Genomic DNA, 24613 nt, shown 5'->3' on the forward strand with positions numbered 1-24613 from the left:
CACACACACACACATACACACACAAAACACACACACACACACACACACACACAGGCCTCGTTTTCTGCATGTGAAATGTGTGTGTTCTTTAAAAGCCAGTGGTTGGCTGGTTTTCCGGACATGATGTGGTTGAGGCTGTCATCGTAATGGAAATTCATTGCTGTAGCTATGGTAAATCGAGTGTTCTGCCTGTGCTGAATGCATTAGTCTAATGAGATGTTTTCAGCCAGAGAGCAGGGCTGCCGGAGACTAACTGTGAGCTACTAGCACAAGGGTGGAAGATAGCTTTTGCAATACTCGGCTCACATGTGCTGAAAGTCATCTGTCTTCAACCCTCTCCTGGCCTGGTCAACACCCTGATCAGGGCTGTGTGAACGAGCTGTAGGTAAGGGAGATGCACAGCTGGAGGGTGTGTGTGACATGGGTACTTCTCTTCTGGCTGTCAGATTACCTGCTTTAGTTTTTCTGGGTTGCATGCCTACCTCCCTGGCAATGTATGAGTCTCCTGTACTAAAACCCCTGAACCCAGCAGGGAAACTTCAGTTCCTCTAATGAAAAATGCAATCTTTGATTTCTTAGCTAGATCTGAAAGGGAGATATAGTATTGAACAGTACAGTTTATCCATTTTGCATATATACACACTTACTATTCTTTAAAACCCTGTAAAAAGAAGATAATATGTTAAAAATATGTAAAAAGAGCTTTTAAAAATCCAAATATTAGGTTAGATAACTAGCTACTTTCATTTACCACCTTCTGCTTTGTTTTTTTAATTTAAAAATATTGTTTATCTGGGATAAAATATTTACTTAAAATTTGATTACTAAAATAAGTGTGTTATGAATGTCAGTGTTGTTTCTTAAGTTGAATTTTGAATACTCTAGATGTTATAGTTCATATGTATTTGTATTAGTTTTCTCCTAATTCATCTGTTCTAGATAAGGATACTATTGTAGTTACTGGTATTCATTAGTTTTGTGGGGAGGTGAATGGAACACTGTGGCTATGGAGTATTTGGAGCAGTTTTCCCAAGTTCAAATTCAAAGTCACCTCTTCCTAGATAGTGCACCGTGTGATCTGAAATAGTTCCTGCATGCTCTTCTGAAGCTTGAAGTATCTCTAGATTCCTTGTTGCTGGGTCAGGACAGGTTGGTGAGGGCACGTAGGCTGCAGTGGTAAGTCCTTTTACCCCTCCTTGATGAGCTAAAGGCAAAGTTTGTTCCACTCTCTGTGACAGTACATGAGAGGTGGCTTGTCATGTTGTTTCTGTGACAGCTGTTGATCAGTGGCTTTTGGGGAATGAGGCTTGTTAGCTGATCTCACTGTGCAATCTGAAGTGGTTGTTGTGGGCTCTGCTTTTTTAATAAAAATTATTGACAATTATTAACAATAAAAAATTATTGTTATTATAAAGGTGATATACAAAGGGGTTACAGTTACATAAGTCAGGTAATGAATACATTTCTTTTTGGACAATCACTCCTTCCTTCGCTCTCTCCTAGTTTTACCCTCCCATCCCAACGCACAAGTTGAATAGTACATTTTCAACATAGTGTCTAGCGAATATCACATTGTTCACCCTTAGTCCCTCCATTTCTGTGCTTCCCCTTACACTCTCAAAGACAGATAAATGAATAAACAAGACAAAAGGAAAGAAAACAAAAACAGCAACAAAGAAAAACCCTCTTGTTTCCATTTCCTGGAGCTCGTTTCAATAACTATTATTTTGCATGATCAGATGCATGTAGGCATTACACCTTTGTGTTTTGAGAAACAAATTTTGAAGAGTGAAGGACCTAGCTGCTTTTTTTCTCAGACTATAAAAAGCAACAACAAAAAATCTAGAATAACACATGAAATATAGAAATAAGAATAAAGGAATTCATAGCACGATAAAGTAAATTATCTAGAAGGTGCAGTATTGTGTGGAACACTTTTTTTTGTGTGTGGTTTTTATTAAAAATCCTTTGAAAACACCAGGGAATATTTGAATAACAGCAGCTGGGTGATGATTACCTAGAAAAAACAGTCCTGAGTATTGTCAAAATTTAAGTCGGTGTTAATATAGGTCTTTTAAGGGACATTGTTCAGAGACTAACGTCTACTTTTTAAACATATTCGGGACATAGTTTTTTTAAAACAAGAATGTTTCCTTTAGCTCTTCAAATCACGCATGAGGAGGAACTCTGCAATGGTTTGATAAAGTCAGGCTGACTTGTGCAATTAGAAAAGAAAATACAGGTCCCACAAGAGCCCAGTTCTTTTATGCTTAAAATGTTCAACTGTTGCCCCGAGGCCACCTAAATCACGTTTCCTTTACTTCAAAAGAAAAAAGAAAAGAAGGAGTCAATGAGCAGTAGGTAGTAGGAAGAAACCAACAGAGGAATGAGTTTGGCTTCCTAGCAGGTCTGTCTGCCTGTCTGGCGTGGTGTGTTTTCAGCAAGCGAAACCAGCCACACTTTCACTTTCTGGTTCTGGGTGGGTGAGCGGGCCCCACAGTTGTAGTGGATCAGCTTCCGGCCATCAAGCCAAATCCACCCAGGACACCCCACCCCTCCAAACTATCATCGTGAAAATCCCAACACTAATATTGGCTTTCAAAATGTTCATTAACGTTCTCTTCTGAAAAGAATTCATGCACGGAGACAGAAGTTTAATTTTTTTTTAAAGTCTAAATGATGGGCAACTCATGACCAGATTGTTTTAAACTTTTCATAATATATTGACATTTGTTTTTTATTTACTTACTTAGTTTAATTTAAATCTCAAGTGTTGGCTTTCCAACACTTAACTTTAACAAGGTCCAGGCAAGACAAGAAGGATTATTCAGAGAGGAATAATCTTTACGTGCAAAGTTCACATCTAGAGGGTTTTAGGTTTGATTTTTGTTGTTGTTGTTTTTCAATTATAGAGTTGTTCTGCAGATCTGTTTACAATTTTGCAGGGACACTCACACACACACACATACATCCGTGCATCCCTGTGAATTGTGCTTGAGCACATTTGGTCTGGGCAGAAGAGATAACTATTTATGCTCAGTGCTTGCTCTTGGGGTTGCTTTGTTACAGCTCCTTGGGACATTTTTTTTCCTTCCCTAAGTTAATGCTCCTCTGCTTCACAAGGGACTACAGTGGCACCAGGTAGTGGAGCTCTGCTCTTCCTCCTGGCATTCCACACATGGTCTGGTCTGGTTGGGGTATTAGAATTCTAAGCATCTCCTGCTTCATTCTTCCACCTGCCTCACTTAGTGTATTTGTGGATAGGGCTGGAAAGACAAGGAAAGACCTCTTCCAGTTTAATCACCAAGGACTGTAAAGTCTGGCGTAATGTTTCAAGGATGCCATTTGGGAAAGCTGTCCCCTTTAGAGTTAGCACACAAAGCTTCATGCTACTTGCATATTTCTAAGAGCACTTTTAAAGCATACTTCTTTGGGTATCTTATTTCTTAATCCTGCCATCTCTCCAAAGCTTAATTTGAGATTTACCCCCTCCCCCTTTATGTGTTTGTTGCTTGCAAAGACAGACAGGTGAGAAGGCTAGGGGGGTTGAAAACAACCCCTGGGAGAAAAAAATCCAATGATTTGGTGCAAATATAAAGTCACAGAGCCACCAGGATATCTGGCAAGCTATTCTAAATTTTAATGAATGAGTCACAAAAGCCATTCCGCAAGCTTTCAAAACTGCTCCTTTATTAATAAGATGCTAATTAACTTTCTTTGGAATTAGCAATTTTGAGTCCTGGGCAGTTTGCAGCCTGGTAGGTTCTCTGGAATGCTGCCAATTTTTAACATTTCTTTTTTTTTTGTCAACTCTACCAGGTTTTAATTGCATTATTATTGTGGCATTTTCCAGTGTGGTCCAATGACCAAGAAGATCACCCAATGAGGATAAAATATTTCTGAGGTTGAAAAAGCAGCTTCCAATGTTTGATTTGCCTTTGAATCGATCACTTTCTCTTTCTTCAGTTTCCCATTTCTAGCTTTCCACCTCAAAACCCCTGGGTTTGCCAAAGCTCAGGACTCCAGGCTCCACTGATAAGTGTCTTCCAGACACACTGGCAATCCTCGCAGCAAAGCCTGCATTCGTTGGTGCAGCTAGCCTGGCCCCCAGCAGGTTCTCATTGTTGCACAGAGCAAATCTTGGTTTCAGTTCTGGGGAAGGTGTTTCCCTCGCCTTCCTGCAGGCCCTCCCTCTCTGCTTGTCACATGCAGAGATTTTGATTGAGATTTGAAGCGGAACTGGGGCTGGAGAACCATGTGGGACATCCCCAAGAGGTTTAGAATTTCATTTACTGTATTTTACGCAGATAATATCTGTCGAAGCGGAGGAGTGCCCGGCATCTCCAAGCAGCAGCATGTCTCCCATGTGCACGCACCCCCCCCCACCTCCCCTCCCACTTCCCAGTGTATCAGCCTATGCCAGCAGTGATGGGTGCAATCACCCTTCAGAAGTTATTGGACTCTTCCAGTATTAGCACTGCTGGACTCCTGCATATCAGTCAATACTCTTTGCAAGAGAAGAGCAAGGATCAGGGCTTCCCATTGGGCAAGGGAGCTGTTGGTGGGTCCTCTGATAGAACCAAGAACATTCCTGCTTTAGGTGCGTCAAATGGAGATCAGAAGCAAGCAACCCTCTTACATTCTAGCATTAATCAGCTTCTCACAACCAGGAGGGCTCCTTCCACAGCTCAAAGATAAAACTCCTTCTGCCTCTTGGTCTTCCTGCTACTTTAGGGCAGGAAGGAATTTATCACTCAGAGGCGGTCTTCACTCAGCATTGAGCTCAGGAGTCCCCCTGACACCCTGAAGCTGGGGAGCATATTCTCAGACACTCCCTGTAGGCTTCCCTGGCCTGGCTTGCAGAGAGTTTGTGCCTTCTACCTCCTGTCTGTATGATTTTACAGACAGAGAATGCAGGGTAATGACCTCTGCTCCTTTTCTACCAAGTCAGGCATACCCCACTGAAAGTTTTGTTGGTGGGGGAGTAGGTGGGAAGCAAGTGTGCATTTCTTGTCTGGGCAGCTGCCTATTAATTAATTAATTAATTAATTAATTTTTACTGTTGGTCCTGGAGCTTGACCTCTGGGATTGAGCACTGTCTCTAAGCCTTTTGTGCTCAAGGCTTGGGTTCTGCCACTTGAGCCATAATACCACTTCTGACATTTTAGTGGTAATAGTCTCATAGAATTTTCTGCCCAGGCTGGGTTCAAACTGTGATCCTCAGATCTCAGCCTCTTGAGTAGCTAGGATTACAGACATGAGCCACCAGCACTTGTTGATCAGATAACTGGAACTTTGTTTCACCTTGGTGGGTATCCGAGGCTACAGGCATACTCCTGCAGCCAGGCTAATCCTGGCTTTCTGAAGAGAGCACATAACACAGAAGCAACTACAAAAGCTATCATGAGAACATTCCTGCCTATGCCAGTGACAAGCAGCGTTAACCCTGTGCTTTGAAAGGCAGTGATAGTGACTCCACTTTAGGAGATAAATATTTGATAGCAAGAGCTTTTGCTCCTTTTTCCCCCCTTGGGCTGATCTTACATAACAAAAGCCCTTATTCCTTCAAAATAGAAACACAATTCATTGAAAGTTGTCCTTAAGACATAGTTAGCAAGATCAATAGAAAGTCCATGGGTTGGGAGAGGATCTTCACTAGCCATACAACAGACAAGGGTCTCATATCTAAAATATATCTGGAACTGAAAAAATCAAATCCCCCAACAATAAATCCTCAAAGAAACAACTGCCCAATAAATAAGTGGGCTAAAGACTTACAGAGAAACTTCTCTGAAGAGGAAAGAAGGATGGCCAATTGACACATGAAGAAAGGCTCAACCTCTCTAGCCATAAAAGAAATGTAAATCAAAACAACACTGAGATACTTCCTTACTCCAGTTAGAATGGCTATAAGCAAGAACTCTAATAACAACAGATGCTGGAGGGGATGTGCCAGAAGGGAACCTTACTGCATTGTTGGTGGGAGTGTAAGCTTGTTCAACCACTTTGGAAAGTAGTATGGAGGTTCCTCAAAAGACTCCACATAGAGCTCCCCTATACCCAGCAATCCCACTTTTGGGCATTTACCCAAATGATCACAAACAAGACCATACTAAAGCTACCAGCACAACTATGTTTATTGCAGCATTATTTACCATAGTTAAGATATGGAACTGACCCAGATGCTCCTCAGAAGATGAATGGATCAAGAAAATGTGGGATATATACACAATGGAATTCTATGCCTCCATCAGAAAGAATGACATTGACCCACTTGTTAGGAAATGAAAAAGCCAGGCCCAAAGAAACATAGGTCCCATGGTTTCCCTTATTTGCAATAACTAGTATATGTCTGAGTCAAGCAGAAAAGGTCAGATAAGTTGATAAACCCCAAGATAAGGACTTAGGTGGTTTTTCTTTTTTGCTATTGCTGCTAACATATTCATAAGGTGACTTTTTGTTGCTTTGTATGTCCCTCTCCCCTCCCCCTCATTAACCCCTGTTTTCACCATATTTGATGTTGGTATAATTTGGAGAGGGGAAGAAAACAAATTGTTTAAATAGGGCTACAAGTGGACCCATTGCAACAATGAAATGTACGAGATGCTAGGACAAAAAACAAACTTTACAACTTTGGCAGGGAGGATGGGGGAGTGTAGTCATAGAGATGGGAGGGCAGGGATGGTAGGGAAAAAACAAAGGAGTAGGCAACAATGCTTGATAAGAAATGTACTCAGGGCTCGGAAGGTGGCTCAATGATAAAGCGCTTGCTTTGCATGCATGAGGCCCTGGGTTCGATTCCTCAGCATCACATAAGCAAAAAAGAAAAAAAGCTGGAAGTGGCACTGTGTCTCAAATGGTAGAGCACTAGCCTTGAGCTGAAGAGCTGAGGGACAGGGCCCAGGCCCAGAGTTCAGGCCCCATGACCGGACCCCCTTCCCTCCTCCCCCCCCCCCCGCCACAAAAAAAAAAAAGAAATGTACTCATTACCTTGCTCATGTAATTGTAACCCCTCTGTATGGTATTTTCACAATAAAACAACCTTATTAATAAATAAAAAAAAGTTGTCCTTAAAAGTATATAGCCAAGGCTGGGAATGTGGCTCAGTGGTAGAGCACTTGCCTTGCATGCATGAGGCCCTAGGTTCGATTCCTCAGCACCACAAAAGCAGAAAAAAAAACCCGGAAGTGGCACTGTGGCTCAAGTGGTAGAGCGCTAGCCTTGAGCTGAAGAGCTGAGGGACAGCACTCAGGTCCAGACTTCAGGCCCACTGGACCCATTCATAAAGACTGGTACTAAATTTGGGGACAGATGCTGAGCTGGACGAAGCAGAGAATTATTGTGGTGGGGCCTAAGTCCAGCTGAGGAAAATGGCACTAAACAAAAAAAGCAGTAAGAACCTGATACTGGTGGTTCACACCTGTAATTCTAGCTACTCAAGAGGCTGAGATCTGAGTATGGAGGTTTCAAACTAGCCCAGGCAGAAAAGTCCATGAAACTAATAATTTCAAGTGACAAACAAAAAGCTAGAAGTTGAGATGTACTATAGCTCACGTGGTGGAGCACCAGCCTGGAGTGAAAAAGCTAAGGGACAGGGCCCAGGCCCTGTGTTCAAACCTCATCCTCATTCAAGCCTCTTTTCCAATAAGGACTTGGTCATTACTCTCCTTTTGTCTACAGAGCAAGTTTAGGTATAATAATAGCTAATGGGGGCCCCTAGTTCTCAGCTTGTAGATCTTATGGATCCTTTTGGGTCAAAGGAAAGATTTTCTTTTCTCCTTGTCCACAGGTCATGTTGGGACATCCCAGCTCTGATGAGAAAACCATGGATGAAGTCAGCTTTGTATGTTTCCCTGCTCTGATTGGAAAACCAGGGCTGAAGTCAGCTTTGTATGTTTCCCTCACACATAGCACCAGGCCCTTCTCTCCCTCCACAGCCTGATGTGTTCTCAGGGTGGCTTCTCCGAGGCTGACTTTGGATTGTAGATGTAAGGCTGGCCTAGGATGGCCTGAGGGTTTGAATCCTATTTTAACAGGCGGTCTTTTCTTGGTGGAAAGGCAGGAAAGGAAGAAGCTAAGAGAAAAGAAAAATACAAAATGAAAGCCAACTCCAGGATTCATGCTCCTGGTTTTGGAGACAGGATTTGGAATTTGTGTAACTCAAAACCATTCCTTTGGGGGCTGGTAATGTGGCTTAGTGGTAGAGTGCTTGCCTAGCATGCTTGAAGCCCTGGGTTTGATTCTTCAGTAACACATACACAGAAAAAGCCAAAAGTGGCTCTGTGGCTCAAGTGGAAGAGTATTAGCCTTGAGCAAAAGAAGTTCAAGCTCCTGGACTGGTGGGGGGAAAAACAAAAACAAACAACAACAACAAAAACATATTCCTTTGAGCTTAACCATGTCTGCGATACTATAGGCCTATAAGCACTTTTTCTATTTCATTATAGTCTTCCACAAAAGGGACTCAACCTGCTCCTGTCTAGTTCTTTAGAATCTGATGTCCTCATTGTTGGGAAATTGGTGTTGTCAAGTCTTTATTCAATAGTGATCTATGAAGACATGCTGCTTATTCTAAAGAAAATAACTCAAAACTTGCATGAGGCATTGAGTGTATTGGTCAGTAAAGAATTCATGGTAGGACTAGATTTCTGTGATTTTTTTCAGTTGTCATTACTGGTTGGAATTAGGGGCAGTTGGTATTGTCTTCCTTGTGGTGGTGGTGATGGCAGGTTGGGGGAAGGAATTTGTGTTGGGATGTAAGAAGCTAGCTGTGAGCTACCAATATGTTGCCCTTTAAATTGGGAATACTTTCTTTCAGATGCCAATATGTGCTCCAGCATATTTGACTAGATCACTTTTTTTTTTGTTGGTCATCAGACCTGAACTCTGGGCCTGGGCACTCCCTCAGCTCTTCAGCTAAAGGCTACCTCTTGAGCAACAGCGCCACTTCCGGCTTTTTCTGCTTATGTGGTGTGGAGGAATTAAATCCAGGGCCTCATGCATGCAAGGCAAGCACTCTACCACTGAGCCACCTTTGACTAGATAACTTTCAAAATCTCATTTGCCAAGATTACAGGCAATTACCTATAATTCTAGCTACTCAGGAGACTGAGATCTGATGATCGTGGTCCAAAGCCAGCCCAGGCAGGAAAGTCTGTGAGACTCTTCTCTCCAATAAACTACCAAAACCAAGAAAACAAGCAAAAAATAGAAGTGGAGCTGTGGCTTTTGTGTTAGAGAGTTCTAGCCTTGAGCAAAAAGAAGCTTAGGAACAGCACCCAGGTTCTGAGTTCAAGCCCCAGGACTATCACTTAAAAAATAAAATGATCAAGTAGAAAGCTAGCTATATGTAAGTGGTTTAAATGTTGATGTTCAAACTACAGATAAAGCATAGAGACAGTGGGTGGGGGAATGGTTCAGTTGCTCCAAATCACTGCCCATAGTTAGACGACAGCTCTAGTTTCAAGTGTTTGCGACAAGATTGATTTTAAATACTTAACAAAAATAAAATGGGTATATATGGGAAGGTTATATTGGTGCTTGATGTAGAAGTGGTTAATTGGTCCCACAGTGAGCAACTGTACAAGTAAGTGCTGTCTTAATGAGACTAGGTGGGTATGAACTCTCTCTGGGGTTGTGAAGTTAGAAAGTCAGTTTGGGCTGGAATGTGTGTGAAATGTGCAGGGACCAGTGACACGTGATGATGTGGAGGACTGGTCCTTTCTGATTGGATAGAAGTCCCTAGGCATGGACCAGCAAAGAATGAATAGCAGAAAGTGCTCTGAGGGTAGAGGAGGAGAAAGAGTTTGTTCTACACAAAAGAGTTTGTTCTACACAAAGTGCTTCCCCTAGAAACAGCTCAAATCTTTGGGTCAAGAACTGAGAAGTTCTAATTTGCTTGGTTCTAGGCTTTTGTGAAATAAACTGGAAGTAAGAAGAAAAAACTTAAAATATATTTCTAGCCATAGGTCAGATCATTTTTATGGCTCTATTTGACATTTCCCTGTGTGAAGGGGAACATGTTTCCATAGGACCACAGGCTCAGCTAGTCCATATAGGTTTCTAGCAGTGGACAGTGTGGATATCCAGAATGGCCTCCCGAACAAGTTAGGCAAACACAGGTCTCCTGGAACCAAAGTTTTCTGTATTCTGAGTGTGTTGTTATCAGCTTTCTTTCTTTCTCTTTCTTTGTGCTGGTACTGGACTTGAACTTGGGGCCTCACATTCTTACTTGGCTTTTTCATTCGAGGCTAGTGCTCTACCACTTTTATCCATACCTCCACTTCTGGCTTTTTATTGATTAATTGGGGATAAGAATCTCACTTGAATCTGCTTAAGAGGTAGCTTCAGGGGCTAGAAGGTGGCTCAGTGGTAGAGTGCTTGCCTTGCATGCCTGAGACCCTGGGTTCCATTCCTCAACACCACATAAGCAGAAAAAGCAGGAAGTGGTTGTGTAGCTCAAGTGGTAGAGCATTAGCCTTGAGCTGAAGAGCTGAGGGACAGCGCCCAGGCTCAGAGTTCAGGCCCCACCACTGACAAAAAAAAAAAAAATAAAGAGGTGGTTTCAAATCTTTTTTTTGTACATTTTTTATTGTAAAAATGCTGTAAGAGGGGTTACAGTTAAATGAACAAGGTAATGAGTACATTTCCTATAACAAAGGAGGAGGCAACAATGCCTTCAAATCTTAACCCTCAGATCTCAGCCTCCCGAGTAGCTAGAATTACAGACATAAGCCATCAGTTCTCAGCCTCCAGGAGTTTTCTTTCTCATCCCTGAAAATGCAGGTACAGAACAGGGGTAAGAAGAATTTATATGGGGATGACAGATCCACAGACACTCCAGGCAGTTGTCCACCCAGCCTATTCCTCCATGGAAGCTAGAAGGTTAAAATAACAAAAATAATGAAAATTAAAAAAACAACAACATCAAACCTTTGCTCTGAAGTGTGGTTCTTTTTGTTTGTTTTTAAATTTAATTTAATTAATTTTTGGTACTGGAAATGGAACACAGGATTTTGCTTATGCTAGGCAAGTGCTCTACCACTTGAGCCATACCCCCAGTTTTTATTTGTTTTTGAGGGTTTCACTATCTTTCACCATCAAACTTGCAATCCTTCCTGCTCCTGACTCCTGAGTAGCTGGGATTGTGTGTACCTCCATACCTAGAACCTGAATTTTGCTTTCTACACAAACCCCAAATCTCCAGACTGATAATTGGTTTAAAGGCCTCCCTCCAAAACCAAGGCTCAGACTGTTCCATGGTGTCTCAGGGCACATAGCCAGCTCAGCTTCAGGCCTTTCCATCTAAATGGCCCAGTTGTCTTCTCCAGTGACTTTCCATCTTCTGAGGACCACTTCTGCACTCAGAACTGCACAGAGTAGATCGGAATGGAGCTATGTGGTTTCCAATTCCAAAAGACAGTTAATGGGCTACCGGTGTGACCCAGGGCTAGTCCCGGTCCATACCTGGCCTCCAGAAACCTCTTGCTATTGCTGGGGATGGTGGTCTTATTAGTCCCCACTGCTAAGTGCTGAAAAGAAAACAGAGTATTGAAATGGGCTCAGTAAGCCCTAGTTACTATAATAAATGATAATGACTCCTTGTTTATGTTCATTGAGCATCACATACTGGAGGAAGGTATGAGAAGCACCAAATTCGCTTATCTTACTGAATGTGTTTAATTCACATGGGAAGCTAATATGGAAAAAATTATCTTTATCTCCACCACCCAGGTGGAAAACCAAAGATCCCATTAAATAGCTGGCTATGTGGTTACATGAGCATCTGTCCAGTCTTTTATTCCTCAGGTAGAATGATGGGCTGTGTGTGTGTATGTGGGGAGGGGGGTCTCACCTGTGTGGGCTGGGGAGAAAGAACTCTTTCATTCCTCAGAGCCAGCTGCCGGGTAGTTCCAAGGCCATCATGTTCCAGAACGGAAATGATTCCATAGTATATCCACTTGGAAAGACAGTCTTTTGGTCCACAGCAAACTTCTTGTAAAGAAAGAGCACTCAGTACTGTCAGCTTCCACCTTCCTTTTTATTACAAATATTTTCACACCCTGTTTATGATCCTGAAGTGAAATTCATAAGTAATGCAACTCAATACCTGTAATTTAAGAAAAGTTACTATGTTGTTTTAGTGGCACTATAAAGCAGAATGAAGGCTGAACAATTTGTAATTCCTAGTGCAAACATGGACGTTGGACAGCAGACCAGCTGACACCTGCCTCCAGAGGCTCCATCTAAAGCAGATGTAACACGATCTGGAACTTGTGCTAGGAACAAGATTTTCCATAATGACATGGAACTTTTGGAAGCTGGTCCCTAGGTGGTAGTTTTGAGGTGGTAGAACTGGTGAGAGGTAGGGCCTGTGTGAGGTCACTGGGGACACTGTCTCTGAAAGGGATTAATATGTGTTCTGTTGTTGATGTTGGTCATGGAGCTTGAACTCAGGGCCTGGGCACTGTCCCTGAGGTTTTGTTCTCAAGACTAGAGCTCTACAACTTTGAGCCACAGCTTCACTTCCAGTTTTCTGGTGGTTAATTGAAGAGTCTACAATTGGAGACGAGTCTCCAATTAAGAATCTGCTTGGGCTGGCTTTGAACTGTGATCTTCAGATCTCAGCCTCCTGAGTAGCTAGGGTTATAGGTATGAGCCTCTAGCATCTCGCTAATGTGTTTTTGTTCGTTTGTTTTTGTTTTTTGTCCCACAGTCTAAAATGAGGAAGTCATGATAAAACAAGCCTGGTTTCCCGACTCTCTCAGGCTTCCTGTGTTACCCTGTGATTTCTCCCTGTCACTCATGATCCTACCACAATGCCAGTACCCATGATGTGATACTAGTCAATGGGCACTAACTGATCAATGTTAGATTTTCAGCCTTCAAACCTGAGAACTAAATAAACGAATTTTCTTTATAAAGTACTCAGCCCTCAGTATGATGAACTTTTATTAAAATATAGTTATCTTCATCTTCTGTGGTAGCATGTACCCATTGTCTCAGAACTTCGGAGGCTAAGGCGGGAGGATTCCTCGAGCAGAGGGACTCAAGACCAGCCCAGGCAGCATGATGAGACCTCTGTTTTATGACATACTTAAATAGGTCATATATGATTTGATAAATATTAAAAATATGATACAGAAGGTCTAGAAGGTAGGGTTCCCCAAAGAGTCCAAACTAATAGAATATGTGTAAAGAGATCTGCTTTAACCGGCAGGGTTGAGACCCAACAAGAGCTGATGTTTTAGTATAGTCTGCAAAAACACTTGAGGTCCCCTTGTTAATGGAGTTCACTCTGATGTCTTTTTTTTCCCTTTTCAGGCCTTCAGTGGGTTAGATGATGCCCATCCATGTTAGAACTGTTTCAACCAATCCACCAGTTCACATGTTACTTCCATTCATAACCACTCCCTCAGACACATCAGAATAATGTTTGTTCAAATATCTGGGCACACTGTGACCAGTCAAGTTGACATCAAATTAACTGTTGCAAGAGGTGTTTAGAATGGAAAATTTGCAAAGGCCATATCTAAAGGTCAGACATTTGGTAAGCATTCTTTGAGTCAGATGAGTCCTCACCTGTCCCTGTCCTGGATGCTGAAGGACTGGATCTAAAATAGCGGATGGTACATCTCACTCAGCATGGGGACAGAAGCCTCTGGGTCCTTCCCATAATGCATCGGGGAAAGTCAGCCTTTGTTTTCAGAGTCGTTTTTGGAGAATGTCCCTGTCTGTGAATAATTCTGGGGACATTTGAGCCACCCTTCAGATTTCTACTGCTCTCTTGGGAGTGGGACTTTCCCACAATGTACAGCTGGCCATTATGGTTATTGCCAACACTAGAGGCAGCCCACCGCTCTGCAGCCGCAAGATAGGCTCCCTCATAGGATCGAGGTCTCAGCATACTGTTTTTCAGACAGAATGAATGTGTGCTCTGCATTTCTCAATTCCAGAAAACCCTGAGCTAAGTCTGGCTTAGTGGTGACACTAGTAAAACTGCCAAGCTACTCAGATGTGATTTATATATGATATGACATCACAGGAGCCACGACACTCCCACATCTCATGGCTGTGAAGGATGCAGGACATTTTCATATCCCACCCTGGGTCCCCACTGTAAAGACTAGGTCACAACCCACCTCATGCCTCTGGTCCCTTGTCTCTTTGCTTACTTGATGAGTTGTAGAATAGTATCTTTGAAAGATGCATATCTGGTTATCATAGTGTGTTTCTGCTGCTCTGACAAGGTAGATTGGGTGATTTATAAACACTAAAACTTGACTTTTCCCAGTTCTAGAGACTGGGAGGTCCAAGATCAAAGCATCAGCTTTTAGTTTGCTGTGTCCTCCAAAGGAGACAAATGTGTTTCCTCACAGGGCAGTTATAGTACGTTTTTGTTTAAGATCTGAGGATTGAGGTTCAAAGTCACTCAGGCAGGAAAGTCCATGAGACCCTTATTTTCAATTAACCACCAAAAAGCTGGAAGTAAAGCTGTAGCACAAGTGGGTAGAACAAAAGCTTTGAGTTAGAGTTCAGGAACAGCACTCAGGCTCTCACTTCAAGCCCCAGGACTGGAACACGTGTGCGTGCGTGCACACACACACACACACACACACACACACACACACAGAATCTCAAATAGACTCCATTACTTACATTTGGTTGCCACATGTTTTGACCATGTTCTCCATTACACTATTCTAATATACTTAACATTCACAGTGATTAATTATAAATAATTTTTGTGCATACATCCCCAATATATGTATAGTCATAGATGGCATAACACTCAATTATTATACACTTTATAAAACATGCAAAAACTAGAAATGACAAAGGTCACTTGCGCCTTTTGTTCTTCCCTATATAGTCTCAAAACTGTGCATATTTTTACTCGCTTTCTTGGTCCTGCAATTTTATTCTCTTACTTCTCCTATGATAAACTTCCTGTGTGTCGTTCAGGACACCAATCCGCCCTTCATTCCTCAGGATGCTGATTCTCCACACTGACACATCTCCACTCAACACATCTTTCCTTCCTTGTCAATACTCCAAGAGGGATCCTGTGATTTGGGTGGAACATGCTTCCTCAGAGAAGCAGGCAGCCAGACCTCCAGGAGGGTGGGGAATAATTGAGCAAAATGTGCAAAAGCAAACTTAATTCCAAATATCACACAATTAGGCTAATGCGATTTAGAACAACGTGATGGGTGAAGTTTGTATTTATTTTCCCCGTAGACCGTAATTAATTCATGAAAGTGCTGGAAGCTGTTAAGTTTTTTTAGTAAATGGATAATAGAAGTGTTCTTTGGATAAAAGCAAAGACAGCAGCCTAGTCATTTTATACAAAGGCACAAAGAGAGGAGAAGATAATTACAGCTCCAGAGCACTAGTCCTCATCCAGGACCAGAAGGCCCACAATGCCTGGCCAGGAGGGGCTGCGGGCACAGATGACAGAGTTCTCTAGTGCCTCAGGCATGGTGAACTATTTTCCTGATATAGCCGGGGAGATTGCTTCACTCATTCCAGCCAGAGTCCAACAGGGAAGTGCTAATAAATATGACAATAAGATTGTAATGGGACAAGGGAGGCTGACGTGGCGTTTTGTTAATTTGTGTGCAGCATCAGCAGGAGCTTTGTAAGCCTTGGGCAATGAGACAAGCGCATGTTGCTTTGACTGTAGGCATTTTAATTAGCAGTCCTGGGAATATCGCTGGGCTGTGGCAGCTGAGTGTGACCTAGCCCCACAAAGTAGACCCAAGACAGGCCTTCCTCCAGCTCCTGCCTCTCTGTGGCCATTCAGAGGTCTTGACAGAAGCAGAGGTCCAGGGAGGGGAGTTTCTGAGAGGTGATGGAGGCAGAGCCTCCCTTGATGGGGGTCCAACAACAATTAGCAGCTCAGCATCCAGAGCACTTCATTTAATGAAGTGGTGGCAAAGATGGGAAGAAATGGCTTGATCCCAAAGCACTGGGTGCGGAGGGGTGGGTACTAAAGCTTGAACTCAGGGCCTTATACTCTCCCTCAGCTTTTTAGCTCAAGGCTGGCATTCTGCCATTTGAGACATGACTCCACTTCTGGCTTTCTGCTACTTAATTGAGGTGAAGACTTTCACAGACTTTCCTGCCTGAGGTTGGCTTTGAACTTGGATCCTCTAATCTCAGCCTCCTGATTGCAGATGTGAGCCAGAGGATCTCCCAAGGATGTTTTAAAGTTTCATTTATTTTCTCTTTGCCTTACAAAGTTTGGCTTACAGACCATGCAAGAATAAATCATAACTCAAAATCATAAATAAAAAGTTATGTTTGCAGGCCCAGCCCTTGAAATTTATGAGTATCAAATAGACAAAAATACAGACACATTTCACCAGGTAATTCTCCTGCCCCCTAAGTGCTATTTCAGTTCCCTCCTCTTTCTCCTCCATTGTGCTACCTACTCTGGCTGCCAGCTACTTCAAACTCAGGAAGACTTCTGAGCCTAGAGAGGGAGCCAGCACCTCCAATGGGTAGGCAGCTTGGTTCTCAGGGGTACTGCCCCAAGCTCTCCCCAGCTGCAGGCACCAAGGGGCGAAGAGCCAAGGACTGACATACAGATAAGCTGTTGGTTGGTCTATGGTGCAGGAATAGCTAAGTCCATCAGTGCTGGGCCTCAGTCCCCAACTTTTTCACCTTGAGTTCTGAGGCTGGGAGATGGGGACATTAAATGGAGCTACTGCAGGCTAGGATGGGGGACTTAATACTGAAAAAAACCATCTCTGTGAAGGTTCAGGCACTCAAGTGATGGCTCCAGAGGCCCAGTGCAAAATACAGGAGGAACCAACAGGTTCTTCAGAATCAGCAGTGAGCCCCATCGAGGCTAGAAGTTGCACTCTGGGTGGGGGCTGTTGCATCTCACCAGGTCTGTGCAGAAGAGGAAACCAATTGGTGACATGACTTACTTTTGCTAGTTCATTAGTGGACTTGACATACGATCATTGAGCACTTATGGCAAGCAAGGTCTATTATATGACTGCATCCATATATAGAGAGACAAGGGAAAGTAAGAGCCAACCAGGCCAGGAGGTGGGTCTTCTGCCTTTGAAGGACCTCCTGCCCCTCCTGCATCCCTCCTGCTTATTTTCTTTGTGTGCACTCAGGCCTGCCTTTAGTCTCCTGAACTTCTAGGTTGGGGGTTGACTCTGTGTGTGTGTGTATGTGTGTGTGTTCTCTGTTTACAGTTCAGCTACTGCCTCCCCTGATAGCAGAGGTAAAGCCCTGTGGTATAGCCGTGGGGTTGGGAACAGCTTGCTTTGCCTAGAGGGCAAGTTACCACAAAGCAAAGAAGAAGATCTCTGTGTTGGGTTATCGTGAAGAGTGTAGGGTGTATTGAACCCTATTTGATGCTGGGTCAGCACCTGCCCATTGTGGAGATGCCTCTATTTTGCTTGTCTGTCTCTGAGTTGAGAAGAAGCATTTTTAGTTGGGAGCTGCCTGGACCCTCGTTGGGTGGAGGAAGTCAAGAAGACAGCAGGCACTGGTCCCTCCATGGTGTTACCTGCTTTTGTGACAAATCCTATTCTATTCAATGAGAAAAGAACAGATTGCTTCTTCTATTGCACTGAAGAATGAGGTTGGGATATTGCTAGGTATCTCATTGAATTTGTAGATAGCCTTTGGCATTATTGCCATTTTCATGATGTTAATCCTCCCAATCTAGGAGCATGGGAGGTTTTTCCACTTGCTTAGTTCTGCATTAATTTCCTTTTTCAGGTTTTTAAAGTTATCATCATAGAGGTCTTTTACTTCTTTTGTTAACTCCTAAGTATTTTATTTTTTGTGGGGCTATTACAAAAGGGGTTGCTTTCCTAATTTCAGCTGCGCTCTTCTTGTTATTGGCATACAGGAAAGCCATTGATTTCTGAGGGTTAATTTTATACCCTGCTACTTTGCTAAAGTTTCCAATCAGCTCAAGTAACTTGGGAGCACTTCACTCCAGTTAGAATGGCTATAATCAAGAAACAGATGCTGGAGGGGATGTGACCAAAAGGGAATCCAACTGCACTGTTGGTGGGAGTGTAAACTTGTTCAGCCACTTTGGAAAGTAGTATGGAGGTTCCTCAAAAGGCTCCACATAGAGCTCCCCTATAACCCAGCAATCCCACTTTTGGGTATTTACTCAAATGATCACAAACAAGGTAATACCAAATCTACCAGCATAACCACGTTTTTCACAGCATTATTTACCATAGCTAAGATATGGAACCAACCCCAATGCCCCTCAGTAGATGAATGGATCAAGAAAATGTGGTATATAGATACAATGGAATTCTATGCCTCCATCAGAAAGAATGGCATTGCTCCATTTGTTAGGAAATGGAAAGACTTGGAAAAAATTAATTTAAATGAAGTAAGCCAGGCCCAAAGAAACATAGGTCCCATGGTTGTCATTATTTGCAATGACTAGTTCATGTCTAGGACAAGCAGAGAAGGTCAAAGGTTATGTACATATGAATATATGAGATGATGTTAAGTGAAATGTACCCCAAGACAGGAACACAAGTTGCTTTTTCTTTCATGCTATTGTTTTTAATATAATTAAAATTCACTCTGTGATTTTTTTGTTTCTTTTGTATGTTCTTTCCCCACAGTGTAATCCCTGGTTTTACTGTATTTGATTCCTGTGCCCTGCATCTTGTATATACATTTTTTTAATTTGGGGAGGGGAAGGTATATAGCAGAATGCTTAAATGGGGATGCAGGTTGATCCATTGTGATGATGAAATATACAGGACACTATGTTGAAAATGAACTTTACAATGTCAGGCGGGGAGGGAGGAGTTGGGGAAGTGGGGAGGGAAGGGATGGTAGGGGTAAAACAAAGGAGGGTAACAATGCTCGATAAGAAGTGGACTCATTGCCCTACATGTAACTGTAACCCTTCTGTACAGTATTTTTGCAATAATATCTATATCTATCTATCTATATATATATATATATGAAAAGAGAAGAAAGGAAGGAAAAAACAAAGAAAAGAGTCTCTTGAGACATTCTTCTGAACCAAATGGGAACACTTAGATTAACAACTCATGTAACAGGGCTTTCTTCTCTGTTTTAGTGGCTTCATTGTCTCTGAACTCTCATTAGTCCTGGTTTTCCACAGAGAAAATTCCAGGGCCATTGTCCTATGGAGTAGGGTATTTCAGAACCAGGCTGATTTCTTGTGGTCTCACTGCTAGCGTTAGAGCTGCTGGCTGTATCAGGGGGCCTATAAAATAGTTCACTGCATATGTGAAACTTAACATTATTCTTTGCTGAGCTAAGTCAAGAAATTTATAGCTGAGAATGCAGAGTTAAGTTGAAAATGTAGCTTTGGCTGGGTCTGAACATAATCAGAGTTTTGAGCTATAGTTGACAGCTTTCATGGAATAGAAATACCAAGCATCATAAAATCAGCTTACTTGCAGAGTTTGAGATGTGATATGAAGCAGTCCTGAAATGACTGTGTCTCTCGCCTTCATTTAAATGGACATGGTAAATTGCAGGACATGCAGCCTTCAAAAGGCTACAATCTCAATCTTTTTCACTAGGCAAACTGCTGAGTGGATCTGATCACACTCATGTGCTTTGCTTTTGTTTTTGCCAGTCCTGGGACTTGAACTCAGGGCCTGTGCATTGTCCTTGAACTTCATTTGCTCAAGGCTCTAGCACTTGAGCCACTGGGCCACTCTGGCTTTTTCTGTTTTTATGGTACTGAGGAAGTGAACCCAGGGCTTCATGCATGCTATGTAAGCACTCTACCACTAGGCCACATTCCCAGTCCCTCATGTGTTTTCAACACATCCTGTATTTTAGATATTATCCTGGAACAAAAGATAAGGAGACAGGTTGGCAAACACTTTAGTAAAACTCCTGATTATAAACCTTCATGCAAAAAGGTCTCTAGACTGTCTCTGAATTGAGAAATGACTCTGTGTGTGTGTGTGTGTGTGTGTGTGTGTGTGTGTGTGTGTGTTGCTGCTGGGGCTTAAACTCAAGCCCTTGTGCTCTTGCTTAGCTTTTTTTCTCAAGGCTGGTTCTCTACTACTTGAGTCATGCCTCTATTTGGAGCTCTCTTGTTGGTTAATTGAGATCAGAGTCTCTCAGATTTGTCTGCTGCAGCTGGCTTTGAACTGTGATCTTTAGATCTCAGCCTCCCAAGTCGCTAAGATTTTAGGCCTGAGCCACAGTGCTCAGCTAAGAAAAAACATGGGGGCTGCCTAAACCCTTATTGTGTGATGAAAGCCAAAGATAGCTCCGTGCCTTCTTGCCTACCTCAAGTCCCCAGTTCCTCACCTCCCCCAAACCTCTTTTCTCCCTAGATCATGTAAAACAGACATCAGTGCCTGCTGTACAGACTGGTTGTGAGGATTAGATGAGCTGACTGTAAAGCCCAGCTCAGGCTATAGTTGCTATTTCAATAACCGAAGTCATTCTCCTTCTAGCTCCTTCTAGGAACACCCATCTCTTATGCCTTAAACTTCCACATCTTCTTCAGGACCTGCTCTTTGTCCCTTTCCTCTTTGCCCATAGTAGGCATTAGATAACAATTCATTGAATGAATGTGTGAATGAATGAATGTGTGAATGAATGAGTAAAGATTGCAATAAAAGAATTTCCCTCTCCACTCTCCCATGTGCCAATCCACAGCCCACACTTCTTCAGTTATGAGCCCTGCCAATGAAATGTTCTTTGCATATGCAAGATTACCTAGAAGCTTCTGTTCCAACTTGAAATGATCAGATAACACTTTAAAACAACGATTTTTTATGTGTGCAGGTATGGGGTGCTTGAACTCAGCTTTCTTGCTTATGGTTGGTACTCTATGATTTGAACCGTACCTCCAGCCCTTAAAACAACTTTTTTTTTTGCTGGTCCTCGGGGCATGAACTCTGGGCCTAGGTGCTGTCTTTGAGCTTCTTTTGACCAAAGCTAGTGCTCTATCACTTGAGCCACAGCATCTCTTCTGGCTTTTTCTGAGTACTTTATTGGAGATAAGAGTCTCACAGACTTTCCTGCCTGGGCTGGCTTTGAACCATGATCCTCAGATCTCAGCCTCCTGAGTAACTAGGATTACTGGCATAAGCCACCGGCACCAAGCTAAAACAACTACTTTTTGTTGTTGTTGGTGGTGGTTGTAGGGTCTGAAATCTAGGCCTGGGTGCTGTCTCTCAGCTCTTCAGCTCAAGACTAGTGCTGTACCTTTTGAGCCACAGAGCCACTTCCGTCTTTTTCTGCTTATGTGGTGCTGAGGAATCAAACCCAGGGCCTAATGCGTGCAAGGCAAGCACTCTACCGCTGAGTCACCTTCCCAGCTCCTAAAACAACTACTCTTAAAAGATAAACCTTACAGAAGAAAAATGGAAACCCTAAAAATAAAAACAAGCCAGGTGGCGCTGGCTCACACTTAAGAAGTTTGAATCCTACAAGCCCCATGACTGACAAAAAAAAAAAAAAAGAAAGAAAAAAAAAAGAAGTTTGAAGCCAGCCTGGGCAGAAAAGTCCTTGAAACTCTATTTCCAATTAACTAGTAAAATATCAGGCTAGTGGTGTAGCTCAAGGGCCTAGCTAGTACAAGGTCCTAAGTTCAAAACCTGGTACCATCAAAAACACAGAAATAAAAACAAGTAAAAACCATTGTGATTGTACTATAAAATATAAGGCATGGAAATCATAGGGGCGGTGGAACATGCTTATAATTCTGGCTACTCCAGAGAAGTCTTGAGGCAGGACAATAAGAAGTTCAAGGCCAACCTCAGCTACAAATCAAGAGCCTATCTTAAAAGAAACCAACTAGAAATTTAAAAACATAGGAAAGAAGCATTATGAAAAATTTGCACTGATATATTAAACAAAAGCTTTACAAAACAAGACTAGGCCATTATGATACAAGATAAAAGAGAAAGCCAGAAGAGTCTCCTAGCACTAAAATAAATTGAATTCATTATTATAAATGATTCCACAAATAAAACTTTGGGCTCAGATGACTTCACTTGTAAATTCTATTTGAAGAAGAAATTATGTTTGAGGGGTAAATTATATTTGAGGGAGAAATAATGTTAGTCATACAAAACTTAAGAAAATAGAGGAGGAGGGAACATAATTTGTAATTTTTTGACTCTTCCATAATAATCCTGTTACTATCCTTGGCAGGATACTAGAAGAAAAGAAAATTGTAAACAAATGCAAGATTATTTAAGAGATTGTTAACAAAAAATTATCTTGGTCAAGTGAAGTTTATGTCAGGAATTAAGGTTACTTCATACTTTTTTTTTTTTTTTGTCAGTCGTGGGGCTTGAACTCTGGGCACTGTCCCTCAGCTCTTCAGCTCAAGGCTAGCACTCTACCACTTGAGCCATAGCACCACTTTCAGTTTTCTGGTAGTTTGTTGGAGATAAGAGTCTCACGACTTTCCTGCCCAGGCTGGCTTTGAGAATTGATCCTCAGATCTCAGCCTCTTGAGTAGCTAGGATTACAGGCGTGAGCCACCGGTACCCTGCAAGGTTATTTCATATCCTAAATTGTCAATGTAATTCTCCATAAGAACAGAATAGCAGAGAAATTATACTACCAATTCAAAAGATGTAAACAAAGTACATACAAAATTCAATGTCTCTTTATTCTGGAATAAAGTCCTTCATCAATATATATCCTGTAAATTTTTACTCCCTATCTGTCTGTGTCTTACTTATTCACTCAATAAATAATGTCTCGTGTGTGTGTGCGTGTGTGTGTGTGTGTGTGTGCTAGTACTAAGGCTTGGACTCAAGACCTGGATGCTGCCTTTTAGCTTTTGCACAAGGCTAGCACTCTATCATTTGAGCTACACTTTTACTCATAAGAGTCTTATGAACTTTCCTGCCCAGGCTGGCTTGAGCCATGATTCTTAGATCTCAACCTCCTGAGCAGCTTGGATTACTGGCCTGAGCCATTGGTGCCCAGCTCTTCAAGACATTTTTTTTTTTAAAAAACCTCTTCAGCAGGGCATGGTGGCACATACCTGGGAGTCTCGCACTTGGAAGGCAGAGGTACAAGGACCCCTAGGTTGAGGCCAGTCTGGTCTATAGAGTAACTGTGTCTCACAAAAACAGTGTATTGGGTAGCTAGCTAGCTCTCTGGTAGCATGCACAAAGTTTAATCCTCAGCTCTTCAAACCAACAACCAAAACCCAAACGGAAACTCTTAAAATACCTAGAGTAGGAAAACAATTCTTTTTTAAAATTTTAATTTTTTATTTTATTGTCAAGGTGATGTACAGAGGGGTTACAGTTACATAAGTAAGGTAGTGATTACATTTCTTGTCTAACTTGTTACCTCCTCCCCCGTTTTTCTCCCCCCTTTCTCCCTCCCTCCGCAGGAAAGCAGTTCTTAAAACTGATATAGGGAATTTATAAAAACTCAAATTCAGCACTAAACTTATGGACGAAATACCAAGAAATGTTTCCCAAGGCAAAGGAACAAGCGAGACCATCCTTCCTTGTACCCTATATTAGCTAATTGAACACCAAAAAGATTATAAAAAGAAACTCTACAGTTTTTAAAAGAAATACTTTTTAAAGATTCACAAATAAAGAAATATTCAAAAATCTTTATCTGGTCAACTAGAAGTAGCTTACTAGTGGAATGCAAAGTTAATGCTCAAAATCAACTGTTTCTACATTAAAGAAATAATTGGGAAAATGAAATGTAAGTATTTTTACAATAATATAAAAACATAGTGATAAATTTAACAAAGTATCTGCAAGATGTGTGCAACAAAAACTGCGAAATGATTTCTGTGATAAACTAAACAATTTCCAAATAAATGGAGAAATATACCATGTATTCAGATTGTAAAATTCAATATTATAAAACTTTTCAGTTTTTCCCCCAAATTACTTACAGATTCAATGCATCTCCATTTACAATAGATAGAAAGTCAAATGCAAATTGCAAAATATTTTTTTGTGTGATACTAGGGATTGAACCAAGAATTTGTCCACTCACCAATCTTGTAAAAAGGAAATAAAGCTGGAGAATGCACATTACCTGATCTGATGACTAATTATAAATTATAATAATCTATAGAATTTGGTATCAGCATAAAGACAGACCTATAGGTCAACTGGCTAGAATAGAGATTCTAGAAATAGACTCCAATTCATGGCACTCAATTGGTTCTGACAAAGAGGCCGGAACAAATCAACAGTAGAGGAAAGTCTTTTTGAAAAAATCCTGTTGTGATGACTGCATATCTGTATGGGACAGTACAAATACTGGTCCAGTCATACCATGCACAGTAATTAATCTAAGACAAATTATAAAGCACAATCTGTAGTATATAAAACTGTCCAATCTCAAAATAAGAAGAAAACAGGAATATATTCATAATTTTGAAGTGTGAAAATTTTCTTAGAGAGGAATTAGAACTAGGTGGTTGTAAAAGAAAAGGTAGCTATATTGGACTTCAACAAAAAGTCGGCATATCTACTCTCACTAATTGAGTGAAGAGGTAAGACAAAGATCAGGGGTGAATTTTTGCATGATATATTTTTGACAAAGGACTTGATTCCAGAAAGTATTCTTTTTTTCTTCTTCTTCTTTTTTTTTTTTTTTTTTT

At 41.7% G+C, this 24613-nt stretch overlaps 1 protein-coding gene across 1 annotated transcript in view; it reads left to right on the plus strand.

Annotated features, from left to right (window-relative positions):
- Nucleotides 1-252: 252 nt before the first annotated feature.
- Nucleotides 253-24613, plus strand: part of Scml4 (sex comb on midleg-like 4 (Drosophila)) — a 70656-nt gene continuing 46295 nt past the window's right edge. The window contains exon 1 of the mRNA XM_013022353.1: nt 253-385. The gene's annotated coding sequence lies outside the window, so the exon portion shown is untranslated. The remainder of the gene's footprint in view (nt 386-24613) is intronic.

Source organism: Dipodomys ordii, unplaced genomic scaffold (assembly GCF_000151885.1).
Source record: "Dipodomys ordii isolate 6190 unplaced genomic scaffold, Dord_2.0 Scaffold62, whole genome shotgun sequence".
Taxonomy (NCBI): domain Eukaryota; kingdom Metazoa; phylum Chordata; class Mammalia; order Rodentia; family Heteromyidae; genus Dipodomys; species Dipodomys ordii.